Raw genomic sequence first — 13,952 nt, 5'->3', positions numbered from 1 at the left:
GCTATACTTGAGTTTTTCAGCCTGAGTTTGCTAAAGATGACCCAGGAAGGTAAACGGATGTTCACGTGTCTAGTAGGAATAAGGGAGAGTATCTCAGGTTTCCAATGGCCATTTCAAATCTAGGTCAATCTCAGGAACCCACTGAAGAAGAGGTTTGTCTTTGAAGGGGTTTCCTGTGCTGGACTGGGCTGCAGTTGCAGAGACAAAGACCACTGTTGGCAGTGGAGTTGCCCTGGGAACTCCACCTGGCTCCACCTGATTTTCCCAAAGGGTTCCTGCCTCCTGTAGGTCTTTTCTGACATCTGTCAGTCCAGGCAAGTGCCTTAAACACAACGGGACCACTGGAGGTTTTCCCTGGTTAGACAGCAATGCTCTGCCTGAGTACTCAGTTATTACTTTAGTTCTTATCTAATAAAGCAACTATTCATCAGCTCAAATGATTCAATTCCTTCTGTAAAATGTCTCAAGTGAAGTGTAATTTCAATCAAGAAGAAATTATAATTTCCATGATCTATACTCATCTCAGAAGAAGAAATACAGATAATCTCCTTTACTTGCATTCTCATCACTTTGTCTATCATGGTGTGCTCCCTCATCTTCCAGGGACAACACCCATCTTGATTACACAGACCCTGCTGAACGTCCCATTTCCACCTGCCTGTCTGAACCCATGCACTTCCCATGGTTCTCCTGGTTTGCCCTCCCCTTACTCTTTGACCATTCAGACCTCTCTCACCAACCCAGTTGCTGCTGTGAGATTCAGTGAGTTCAAGCTCGCCCATCTCTCAGCAGTCTTGAATGGTTTCCTTAGCAAGAACCTCATAATTTATCATTGAATTTGTATGATATGGATTAATATTAACACAATTACTTAAAATTTCCTATTACTCGCTGAAAAATACATCATGTACAGTCATCCTTTTGGGAAGGTAAAAATCACTGGAGGCAACAAAATGAGGAACTTGATCTTTGTTTTTTTTTTTTTTTTTGAAAATTGCATCATGATTTCCTGTTGTTTGTTTTGAAATAGGAAAAACCCTGTTCTTCCCATCCAAGCAGGACTTCAAAGGAGAAACCCTAGACCAATACCTATAGGAGAATGATGCTCTAAGCAGAAACACATCAAAATTCAGCCTTTAAAATGGGAAAAGATTTTTATTAGATGCTCTTTGAAATCTTCCCCCTTAACTACAACATGAAAGTTCTCCAATTAGCTGAACAAGTCTTCAATACTTGAAGAAAATGATGGGAGAGATATGGCTCCTTAGGAGTTTGTGTGTTTTAATGAGTTCCATGGAGTATTTTGGTGCTGAGTCAAAGAAACTTGGGTACTGAGAGGAGAATGATGCAATTGAACGAAAAAGCAAACTCAAAAGGACAAGTTGAAGTGACTTGGAGTCTTAATGGGCCCCACTAAGGGCTGTTACTAACAAAGCCTCCCCAGGCACATGTTAGGGCAGATAATTGGAGGCCGTAATTACAGACAGGCAAAGCACTGTGCTGAGAAAAGTCTTGCTTGGTTTTGGTGATGCAGAAGGTCCAAGACCTGACCCCAGCCACTGGGAGGGGAGATCCTGCACCCTCTGACTTTTCCTGGGGATATGAAGAATGTGGTGGGCAGTGTGATGCCACGAGAGGAAAACTGATATGACACCTCCCTGCCTCTGCACAGGGTTGCAAGGAAACAAAGAGGCTGCACTGCAATGACTTTATCTTGTTTTCTCAAAAGCTCTAGCCAAAGTATCAGGACTGTTGGAGCCTTCCCTTTTTATCAGCAACCTCTGTCTTTTCCTCTGCATGCTTCCCTATGCTGTCCCACACTTTGTCCTATTTCCTGGAAGTCTGCAGACAGCCATCTCTGTTCACCACCTTGTTCTCATCCCAGCATTTCCATCATTTTACCAACGTCTCATCAACCCTCACCAGCTGTTCCTTGAGAAACGAAGCTAGGGTCTGATCATAGATATTGAGCAGCAGCTTCCAAGCCAGGGGCCTGCTGCTGGCCTTGCAGCTTCTTGGCTAGACAAAGCCAAGCCTTGTGCCTCCTGTTGCTGTCCAGTCATGGACTGAAGCAGAAGGGACAGGACAACCCATCTGGGGGCCTTCTTTCTGTTTGGGTCCTCCGGGCTATGGAGGCAGAGGAGATCCCCCAGTCAGCATGCCAAGCAGGTGCCTTCTGCTGGCCTAGCAGGGCCACTGCCAGATGTCAGCCCAAAAGTGCAGATCCCAGGGAGAGGTCAAGGGTGACCTGCCACCTCCAGACACAAGTGACCTCACAGTCCCTTTCTGTGACATGTTCCTGCTGCTGCCCTATCAAGTGCAGAGACAGAAGTGACCTCACAGTCACTGCCACAGTCACATTCCTGCTGCTGGGGCAGGAGATCCTGAGGCAGAGGTGAGCTCCTCAGAACACTCCCACCCATCTCCTCCTTGTGGCCCACAAGCTTATCAGATCCATGGCCCCTCACATTTATTTGGAGTTAGGGTTTTGTTTAGGTGTCTCTTAAGCAGATTTCTAGTGTTAAGTGGACCATTTTAATGCTAGTATTAAGTGCAGAGATCAGAGTGATTAAGAGAGTAAAAGCTAGGGGAAGCGGCTATGGGCTGAGTTTTGTCTTCTAGGGATATTTTGAGGTCACTCATTAGAGTAGTGGATTCCTGTCAGGGTGCTGAATATCATTTAGGTTTAGGAAATATGTTTACAGGTTGAAGCTGGGGAATAACCTTGTATGAGTATTTTAAGTCACAGTTACAGCAGCATCAGCATAACCTGAACCCTCTTACTTCTACAAAATCCTTAATACCGGCTGGCCAAACACCTATTCCCTCCTCTCTATCTCACATTTCTCCTGGCCAGGCTTCTCTTGATTTCCACATATCAGTTATTTTTTTAGGGGCATGTTTATGATGCCTTTCATGATCTTAGACTATCTGTCAGTGTTCTGTTTGCTACTCTATTCCTGAGAAAAACATCACTTAAGACATGATGGAAAAGGACACACAAGTCCATCAGAGCACCCTGCACAATGTGCCCAGCAGCTCTGCAGTGCCACAAAAGTGCAGTTCCTGCCTACAAGTTTTCTTTCCAGAATGGCTCCTATGGCTCCAGGGTAACTTTTCCCAGGCACTCACTTCCCCAGGCCACACCACTCTTGTCCACAGGCCCCATGGGTCTCTCCAACCCTCCCCTCTTCCCCTGCAGTAGTGGCACCTCACTGCAGCAGGTTGGTGCATGTCCAGGCTCAGGGGTGTTTCCTGAGGGCCTGCCCCATGTGGGGAGTGGTGGGGAGGAAGAGAGCAATGTCATCTCCTGGGGCATGGCTGAGCACAGCCCAGCCATCCTGCACCGCGGGCAGGCCCCTGCTCCCAGGCTGAGGCACACATGCAAGGTGGACACTTCTCCAGCAGCTTCAAGCAGGGACCTTCAGCCCTGTCCCAGTCCCAGGAGTGACCTCATCCTCCTTCTCCATCCACAGACAGCTGCAAAAGCCCTGAGTGTCTCTGTTTCTCGCAGCCTTCACCCAAGTCTTTCTCCTTGCCCTCCTTACTGCCCAGCACTGCCTCTCAGGTGGCATTCATTGACCCTTCAGAAGGGCCTTTGGGCTTCCTCAATTGTCCTGGTGCTTATTAGCACCTTCTCGACTCCTTCCAGAGCTTTTTTGTCTATTGTGGGGATACTGGCTCATGGCTGGGACAGGGTTTCTCTCTGCAGATCAGCCCCTGTGGTGCTGTGTTTTTGATATGTGACCAGAGCAGTGTTGGTCACCCGTGGTTTTGATCACTGTTCCTGAGAAGTGCTTGCACAGCATCAACGCCTTCTCTGCTTCTAAATCTGCCCCAGGAGTCAGTTGGCTGCAAGTGGGCAAGAGGCTGTGAGGAGAACCTGCAGTGACAGCTGACCCAGCCTGAGCAGTGTGAGTTGCCCATGCACTCCTCACATTCACCTTGATTGTTACCAGACACTACCTTGCACGGTCATTTTATGTGGTTCTAATCACTACCCACTGAGCACCCTGTCCCTGGAGATCCCTTGACATCTCCTGAAAGATCCAGATTCCTCTCCAGGCTAGTACTGGTCGTCAACCCCACTGCTGGGCACAGTCCCATGCAGATGAGTCCAAGGCCAGTTGTCATCTCCTTAGGCAAGTGCTGCCACAACGGGAGTACTTACTCCTGTCCTTGTTTCCACACAAACCACCCTGGGACTTTCATCCTGTGTCCTTCACTCCATGAAGAAGCCCAGAAAACAGAAGAGCAGGGAGCAACCTCTTGGCTCCATTCCTGATAGCACATTTGGCAGAGACATTCAGGATTCTGGGTTTGCCCTGAGCAAGACCCTCCTGTGACTGTGGTGCTAGCAGGGAGGCCAGCTGTGACCCAGGGCTGCACAGTGCCTGCTGCTGCCTGCAGGGACAGGGATGTCACTGCAGAGAGAACAGGACTGTCGCCAAGGTACACAATATATCAGGGCTTACATGGATACAAAAACCACAATGCAGAAGCCAAAAGAGAGCAGCAGGGAAAAGCCACTTCCTACTGCTGGCCATGGCCATGGCTCCAGGGAAGCAGCAGCCCTGACCCAAAGGCAGCAGAGAGGCAGAGCCCAGCGGGCAGTGAGGGGCAGTCCCGAGAGCCACCGGGGCTTCTCCTGCATGTGGCAGCTGGGCTCTTGGCCCCAAGCCCCTCCTGCCTGCTGGGGCTGCTCCCCCAGCTCCAGAGGAGATGGGAAGAGATGGAAGCTCAGGACAATAAATTTCTGATTGCTTTCTTATCAGGTTTATCTACACAGGAAGCCATCTTCTACAGAAAAATAATTGAGTTGTAGGGGGCTAGGAATAATAGTTAATCAAATGTGAAATAATGAGAGAAAATAATAATACAGACATTTAAGAATAGAAGACATTGTATTATTTTCTTTCTGAGAATAGCTGGGATTTCTAATAATAGGCATAGCATTATAGGTGAATTTGCTGAAGATGTGTGTATTCAAGTAGAGTCCTGATGGAATTCCTTAGCTCCCAGTTCCTCAAGCTGTAGATGAGGGGGTTCACTACTGGAGGAACCACTGAGTACAGAAGAGTGACCACCAGGTCCAGAGATGGGGAGGAAATGGAGGGGGACTTCAGGTAGGCAAAGATGGAAGTGCTGATCATCAGGGAGGTGACAACCAGGTGAGGGAGGCACGTGGAAAAGGCTTTTTGTGGGCCCTGCTCAGAGGGCATCCTCAGCACTGCCCTGAAGGTCTGCACATAGGACACCACAATGAAAACAAAACAACCAAATGCTAACAAAATGCTAAACAGAATTGCCCAAACTTCTCTGAGATAGTCATCTGAGCAGGAGAGCTTGAGGATCTGGGGGATTTCACAGAAGAACTGGTCCACAGCATTGCCTTGGCAGAGGGGCAGGGAAAATGTGTTGGCCATGTGCAGGACAGCATTGAGAAAGCCACTGCCCCAGGCAGCTGCTGCCATCTGGGCACAAGCTCTGCTGCCCACGAGGCTCCTGTAATGCAGGGGCTTGCAGATGGCAACATAGCGGTCGTAGGCCATGATAGATAGAATTGAATACTCTGAACCAAAGAAGAAGACCAAAAAGAGAACTTGAGCAGCACAGCCTTGATAGGAGATGGCCCAAGTGCAGGAGCTGCAGCTCACGCGTGTCTGCAAATGGCAGCAGGAGGAACTCACTCACAGAGCTGATGTTGGGCATTTGGTGGTTCTGGCCATTGGTTACTGCCAAGGATGAAAAAAGCTTTAATAAATAAGAAGACATACCTGAGATAAAGTTCTTACATTTCTCACATAACTGCCCTGAAAACCCTTTCAGTCGGGTATTTACCAGGTCCCTTTCATATGCTCTTCTTGATGCTGCCTGAGGGTGTCCCTGGGAGAAAGGGACCCTGCTCTGGGCAAGGAGTCAGTCCTGCCCCACAACCAGAGGTAAAGAGGAAGATGGGGTATTCTCAGATTCAATCAGCTGATAATAAAGAGCTTTTCAATTTTGTTGCTCCCAATTCACCCAACTATGGAGCAGGGCTATGGGAATTTATTTTTGTATTTTCTGTCTAACTGCTTACCCGACCCTGTTTTCTAAGGCATAAATCCTGGGCATTTCAAATGAAAACTTGTGGATCCTCAGATGAAAGAGTCCCTTCAGAGTTTCATTTAGAGACAATTTTGAGCCATGCTTAGGCTCATTTGGCTTGTGTTGGCATTTATTGAGCTACAGAAGTATTGCACTGGTAGGTTCGTAGAGACATGGTGTCATAGATTATCCCAGGTTGGAAGGGGCCCACAAGGATATTCAACCCCTGAATCTGTACATTAAAACCCCAAAACTGGCCTGTATCTGAGGGGGTTGCACAATTATTTCTGGAATTCTGACAGCCTCAGCGCTGTCACCACTTCCCTGTGGTACCTGTTCCAGTGCCTAAGGAACCAGGACACTGCTGCCTGCCCATGTCCCTGCTGGGAACTTGTTTCTCTATCCCCACATCTCTTCCCTGTCCAAGGCCAGCAGACCCCATCCCACAAGCTGTGTGCTGAGACTCACTCAGATTCCCCGCCACTGCAAGTATCTGAAAGCACAGAAACTAAAAAAGCCTTCCTCTTCAGATAATCCAAGCCTCAGTCTTCCTCTGGAAAAAAATCCTTTTATAAATGCCATTCCCTACAGCATCTTCTCGTCCACATTAAATGTAGAGTAAAAGCCACCCTGACAGATGCTATCAGCCATCAGATGTGCCAGCTGTACAAGACCCCTCTGGCAACCCCACCTGCATGGCCCTGCTGCCAGAGCCTCACAGTGTCAGGAGCCTGCAGATGTGTCCTGCCACATGCTGCTCTCTGTTGTTGCGCTCCTCAGTGCCTCCAAGCCCTCTCTCCTTCTGTCCTCTCTGTGTGCCAGCTGCGGTCAGAGCCCCCAGCCCTGCTGCGCTGTGCAGAGGAGCTGCTCCTGGGCACAGCTGGCTCTCTGCAGCGCTTGCCAGGAGCTCCCCTTCTGCCCAGGAGCCCGGCCCAGCTCAGCAGCACAGCACCCGACCATGGCATTTCTTGCTCTATACCCTTGGGCTCCCTGGAGGTGTCCCCGAGGCCTCAGGGTTGACAGCTCCCGAAGGCAGCAGGGTCTCTGCTGGGTTGTGGTGTTTGAAGCAGACTGAATTCATCACTGTTTTCTCCTTGATGAATTTGGGAGAGACTGATTTTGTGCTATTATAGTTTGATTGTCAAACATGAGTACAAATGATTCCCTCCCTTAACTCCTATTGTGGAGGAATGAAATGCCAGCCTTAAAGCTAGCTCTCTAACCAAACTTAAACGAAAAGCCTCAAAATTTGTCCTTATCCCAGAACCTGAGCAGGCATCTTGAGCAGAACACTAATCCTTCACTCAGCGCCTTTGCCATTCCCTTAACCCTGGATGGTGACCTCTAATTCCTAAACATTAACCTGATCATCTAACCCTCAAAGCCCCCCAACATGCACACAGCACATCTCAGCTTCAACCCCACTCCTACCCCTAACTTCAGCTGCTTGTCCCCTTGCGGCGGGGCAGGGACTGTGAGGTCCTGCAGCAGTCATGCAGCATTGGAAGAGGCATGTGAGGTGACAGGTATCTGATGAGATCAGAGGCCACAAGGAGAAGCTAGCTGGGAATGCTGGGATGAGGTCAGGTGTGCCTCAGGATGTGCTGGGCCTGCAGGAGGCACATGGCTGGGAAGGAGGCTGGGAGGTCACTTCTGTCTCTGGAGCTAACAGACCAGCAGCAGGAATGTGGCACAGATAGGGACCATAAAGGGCAGAAGCATGCTCAAGGCATTGAAGAAGATGGTGAGGCACCTTCTGTTCTGGTCAGGTGAGAGACCACAGGAAGACTGATGGCATGGGAGTCATGGTTGAAGTATAGTTTGTGAGACCATAGAATCAGAGAATGGCTCCTGTTGGAAGGGACCTTAAAGGTCACCTAGTTCCAACCCCCAGCCATTAACAGGGATGTCATTAGCAGGGATGCCTCCTATGAGATCAGGTTGCCCAGGACCTCACATAAGCTGCACTTGCTCAGCTCCAGGGATGGGGCACCTCTAAGATCTCTCAGCAACCTGTTCCAGTACCTCACTACCCACAAATTGAAGAAATTTTCTCCTCAGCTCTAAGCTAAATCTTCCCTCTTTTAGCTTAAAACCATTCCCCCTTGTCCTGTCATTATCTGAGTGAGGAAAGAGTCACTCTCCATCTTTTTATAAGCCCCTTTTAATATTGAAAAGCCACAAAGAGGTCACCCCTGAGCCTTCTTTTCTCCAGGCTGAAGAGCCCCAGCTCCATTGAGCACCACGCTCTGGGTGTGACCTTCAAGCTAACTCCTTATCCAATGAATGGTACACCCATCAAATGCGTATCTCTCCAATTTGGAGATCAGGATGTCATGTGGGACAGTGTCAATGGTCTTACAGAAGTCCAAGTAGATGATATAGGCCGGTCTTCTCTTGTTGTCTGATGTGATCACTCCACTGTAGAAAGCCATCACATTGGTTAGGCATGATTTACTCTTTGGTGAAGCCATGCTGGCTGTCTGAGATCACCTCTTTGTCTTGCATGGGCCTTGACATCGATTCCAGAAGGATCTTTTCCATGATCTTCCCAGGAACAGGGGTGAAGCTCAGCATTCGGTGGTTCCCTGGGTCCCCTTTTTTTCCTTTTTTAAAAATGGGAGTGATGTTTTCCTTTTTCCAGTCAGCAGGGACTTCACCCAACTGCCAGGACTCTTCAAATGTGATGGAGAGAGGCTTGACGACTACATCAGCCAGCTCCCTCAGGACCCTGGGGAGCATGTCATCAAACCCCATAGACTTGTACTTGTTGTGTTCCATCAGGTTGTCTCAAACCTGCTCTTCACTTAGAGCAGGAGGGACTTTGCCCCCCAGCCTCCATCCATGGGTTCAGGGAAATGAAAGACTTGGGAAGCCTGACTGGCAGAGAAGACTGAGGCAAAGATATTGTTGAGTCCCTCTGCCTTCTCCATGCCTGTCATTACCAGTTCACCCTTCTCATCTGTCATAGGGGATACAATCTCCTTGGCCTTTCTTTTCTGAGCAATGTAGCTATAGAATCTCTTCCTATTATTTCTTGCACCCCTTTCCAAGCTGGGTTCCATTCATGCCTTGGCTTTCCTGTTCCCATCCTTACACATCCAAAACTGAAACATGTGAGAGGGCCTGGGAAAAGTAAGCCTGGATGCACAGAAGCCATTTGGGAAACAAAACTTGTAGGTAGGAAGCACAGTTTTGTGGAGGTGCAGAGCTGTTGGGCACATTGTGCAGGATGCTCCTAAAGACCTTTGTGTCCTTTCTTTCCTGATTACAATGCTACTTCCTTCTCAGGAATGGAGGAGCCAACAGAGGTGAAAAAGATACTCTGTGATCATGAATGTCATCAGAAAGCTGACCCCAGTAAGATACGGGGAGGTTAGGAGAAGCATGGACAAAAGAGATGTGAGATTTTGGGGTGAGAAAATGAGAATGGCCATTAGAAATTAATGATTTCATAGAGGTAAGAAGGTGCATGTAATGTTGATGCTGTAGTAACTCTGATTTAAAAGAATCATGTATGACCCTTATCTTATTTAGGCAGTAATTTTAATCCCGAAACCTAAATGCTACTCCAACACTCTGACAGGAATCCCCTACTCTAATGCTTGAATTCAAAGGATCCCTTCAAGCAAAATTCAGCCCATAGCCCCTCTCCCTTTCCTTTATTCTCTTACTCACCCAAATGCCTTCCCTGGACACTAGTATTAAAATGCTCTACTGATCCTTAGATTTCTTGACAGACCTAAATAAAACCATAAACCACAGAGCTTATCCATACCCTAACCACAGAAGAACACCAAACATTCCCAATAAAACTCTGTTTACTCTCTTACCCAGAAAAGCGAGCCCTAGTCCCTAAGGGACTAGGGAGAGGTCAGCTCTGCCTCAGGATCTCCTGCCCCAGCAGGAGAAACATAACTGTGGCAGGGACTGGGATGTCACTTCTGTCTCTGCACTTGATAGGGCAGCAGCAGGAGCATGTCACGGAAAGGGACTGGGAGGTCACTTGTGTCTGGAGGTGGCAGGTCAGCCTTGACTCCTCCCTGGGAGCTGCACTTTTGGTCTGACATCTGGCAGTGGCCCTGCTAGGCCAGCAGAAGGCACCTGCTTGGCATGCTGACTGGGGGATCCCCTCTGCCTCCACACCCAGGAGGACCCAGGCAGAAAGAAGGCCCCCAGATGGGTTGTCCTGTCCCTTCTGCTTGAGTCCATGACTGGAAAGCAGGAGGCACAAGGCTTGGCTGTGTCTCCACAAGAAGCTGCAAGGCCAGCAGCAGGCCCCTGGCTTGGAAGCTGCTGCTGAGGTGACTTGTGTCTGGTTGGCTGAGAGGCTGAAAGGAGCCTGCTGGGTTGGGATGCCTACTTCAGGAATGGTTTCCACCACAAGGATGCCATACGAGCAGTGGTGCCTTCTCACAAGGAACCAGGCCAGCTTCCTACAGATTTGCCTTATGAGATATTTGAGTCCATGGCTATGGCTATTGTCTCTGCTTCTAAACCTTTTGAGGAGACAGCTAATCATTAAAGCACCAGAGCGTAACTGACTCCTCGTGGGCTCATCAACAAAGCCCCCAGAGTGGTGATTCCAGTTCCTTGGGCTGGGCTTGTGCTGCTGAGCTGGGCCGGTCTCATGGGACAGAGAAAACACAGTTCAGAAAATCCCATGAAGCAGAGAGACAGCTGTGCCCAGGATCAGCTCCTCTGCACAGTGCAGTAGCGCTGAGGGCTCTGACCGCAGCTGGCACGCAGAGAGGAGAGAAGGAGAGGGGGCTTGGAGGCAGTTGGCAGTGGGAGGATGCTGAGAGCTGCCTGCAGGAGAAACCTGCACAGCCCTTGACAAGGTAAGGGTCTGGCTGCAGGGCCATGCAGCTGCAGGTCCTGGAAGGGTCTCGTGCTGGGTCTTGTTTCTGGGAGGGCAGTGGGCAATGCAGTAGGCTTTATGAGTCCTGCTGGGTTGCAGTGCGAGGTGAGGAAGTCTGGCAGAAGCCCCGTGGAGTGTCATAACCTAGCTACCCCTGGTCAGATAAGACAGGGGTGGCTAGAACACTGCAGGAGATGCAGCTAGGATATTGGCACACTCCAGCTTTCAGATATCCAGCTCTATCCGTGGGGCATCCTCCTGGGCTGCAGGGTGCTCTCCAGCAGGATGCAGCTCTCTCGTGGCATTGTTGTGTTATCCAGGTGCCCCAAGGAGAAGACACCTCCTTGCTAAGGCCATGTCCGTGCTGCTGGATGGCTGTCTGTGGGCAGCTGGTTTGAGGCTTCTGCACTCCTATCTAGGAGGCAAGAGCTGAGATCCTGATCACACACCTGGAGATAAGGTGAGGATTCTGTCCATCTGCCTTTTGAGTCGGGCTTCTCTGCTCTCAGATGTCTCCTGTTTCTTCTCATGCCCAAGCTCACTGCTGGGCAGGTCTGCTCTGCTCAGTCTTCACCAAGGGACAGTCCTTTTGCCTCCCGGCATCCGCAGGATTTGACCAGAAGCACACATGAAAAGTCACAGCATTCAACCATCCAATAATTCACCTAAGTGTTACAGGGGCAACCGAATAACATTAAAGCAAGTAAAACACTGCAGCTCTGCTCTGCATTCAGATGAGTTGTTTGCAAGAAAATTCTGCAAACTCATTGACTTGACAAGTGGACTGAACTCGAGTTTCCCCCATGTTCCTGATTCCCTCCTGCTGCAGGTAGGACTCCTCTGCAGCCCATAGTGGCCCCTGCGCCCAGTGCCACTGTCAGCCAGCACCAGCCACAACTCAAGCAGGAGAGCTGCAGAAAGGTTCTGCTGCAAAGAGAGAGGCTCTGTTTGGGGGTTCTCTATGACTTGTAACGGGTTTTCCTCATCCAAATCAGTTCTAACTTTGTTCTACCTTTTTCTCTCCAACAGAGAATGTCAGAAAATGCCCAACATCAGCTCTGTGAGCAAGTTCCTCCTGCTGGCATTCGCAGACACGCGCGAGCTGCAGCTCCTGCACTTCGTGCTCTTCCTGGGCATCTACCTGGCTGCCCTCCTGGGCAACGGCCTCATCCTCAGCGCCGTAGCCTGCCACCACCGCCTCCACACCCCCATGTACTTCTTCCTCCTCAACCTCGCCCTCCTCGACCTGGGCTGCATCTCCACCACTCTGCCCAAAGCCATGGCCAATGCCCTCTGGGACACCAGGGCCATCTCCTATCAAGGATGTGCTGCCCAACTCTTTCTCTTTGCTTTCTTAGTTGGAGCGGAGTATTCCCTTCTCACCGTCATGGCCTACGACCGCTACGTTGCCATCTGCAAGCCCCTGCACTACGGGAGCCTCCTGGGCAGCAGAGCTTGTGCCCACATGGCAGCAGCTGCCTGGGGCAGTGGCTTTCTGTACAGTGTCCTGCACACGGCCAGCACATTTTCCCTGTCCCTCTGCCGAGGCAATGCTGTGGACCAGTTCTTCTGTGAAATCCCCCACATCCTCAAACTCTCCTGCTCAGATGCCTACCTCAGGGAAGTTTTGTCTCTTGTGTTTAGTGGTTTTTTAGGCTTTGGTTGTTTTGTTTTCATTGTGGTGTCCTATGTGCAGATCTTCAGGGCTGTGCTGAGGATGCCCTCTGAGCAGGGCCGGCACAAAGCCTTTTCCACGTGCCTCCCTCATCTGGCCATTGTCTCCATGTTTTCCAGCACTGCCATGTTTGCCTACCTGTAGCCCCCCTCCATTTCCTCTCCATCCCTGGACCTGGTCTTGTCATTTCTGTATTCAGTGGTACCTCCAGCACTGAACCCCCTCATCTACGGCATGAGAAACAAGGACCTAAAGTATGGACTGAGGAGACTGCTCCTATACATGCTTCTTAAACATCAATAATGAGTTTATAATATATAGTCATAATTATGTGAAATTAATGTGATTTACGTCAGTTCACTTTTACCATTATTTCAGTAATGTTATTCTTAGCATCCTGCCTGTTAATAAATTTATATACATTGACCAAATCATCTAATCTACCCATAGGATTAGTCTTCCAGTGTAAATAAAGACAATAAAAAAGCCATCAGAAATTCACTGATCTCAGCATCCGTCTCTTCCCATCTCCTCTGGAGGGGCTCAGGGCCAAGAGCCCAGCTGCCACATGCAGAAGCAGCCCCGGTGGCCCTCAGGGCTGCCCCTCACTGCCCACTGGGCTCTGCCTCTCTGCTGCCTTTGGGTTGGGGCTGCTGCTTCCCTGGAGCCATGGCCATGGCCAGCTGCAGAACATTGTCTTGTTAGGAGTGTAATCTTAGCATAACATAAGTGATGTGATATAAGGGGTGGATATATATCCTGGTTTCAGTTAAGACAGAGGTAATTTTCTTCCTAGTAGGTGGTGGAATGCTGTGCTTTGGCTTAGGATGAGAAGAGTGCTAATAACACAGTGATGTTTAATTGTTACAGAGCAGTGCTTATACCAAGCCAAGGACGTCTCAGCTTCTCACTCTCTCCTGCCAACGGGCAGACTGGGGGTGCAGCAGGAGCTGGGAGGAGACAGACCCAGGACGACTGACCCAAACTAGCCAAAGGGGTATTCCATACCATCTGACGTTATGCTAAACAATAGATAGGGGTGGCTAGCCATGGGGAGGAGGGCTGAACTGCTCGGGGTTAGACTGGGCATCGGTCAGCGGGTGGCGAGCAATTGCATTGTGCATCACTTGTTTGTACACATTATTAGTAGTAGTACTATTATCATCATTATTGTTATTATTGTAATTGTTATTATTATTTTCCTGCCTTAATAAACTGTCTTTATCTCAACTCACGGGCTTCACTTTCCCGTTTCTCTCCCTAGTCCCAGAGAGGGAGGGCTTACAGTTCTGTAAGCACACCAGGTCAGTGATCTCCTGTGCGTCTAGC

Source organism: Anas platyrhynchos, chromosome 31, assembly GCF_047663525.1.
Source record: "Anas platyrhynchos isolate ZD024472 breed Pekin duck chromosome 31, IASCAAS_PekinDuck_T2T, whole genome shotgun sequence".
Taxonomy (NCBI): Eukaryota; Metazoa; Chordata; class Aves; order Anseriformes; family Anatidae; genus Anas; species Anas platyrhynchos.
The sequence above is the reverse complement of the archived record's forward strand: the minus strand, read 5'-3'. Positions refer to the sequence as shown.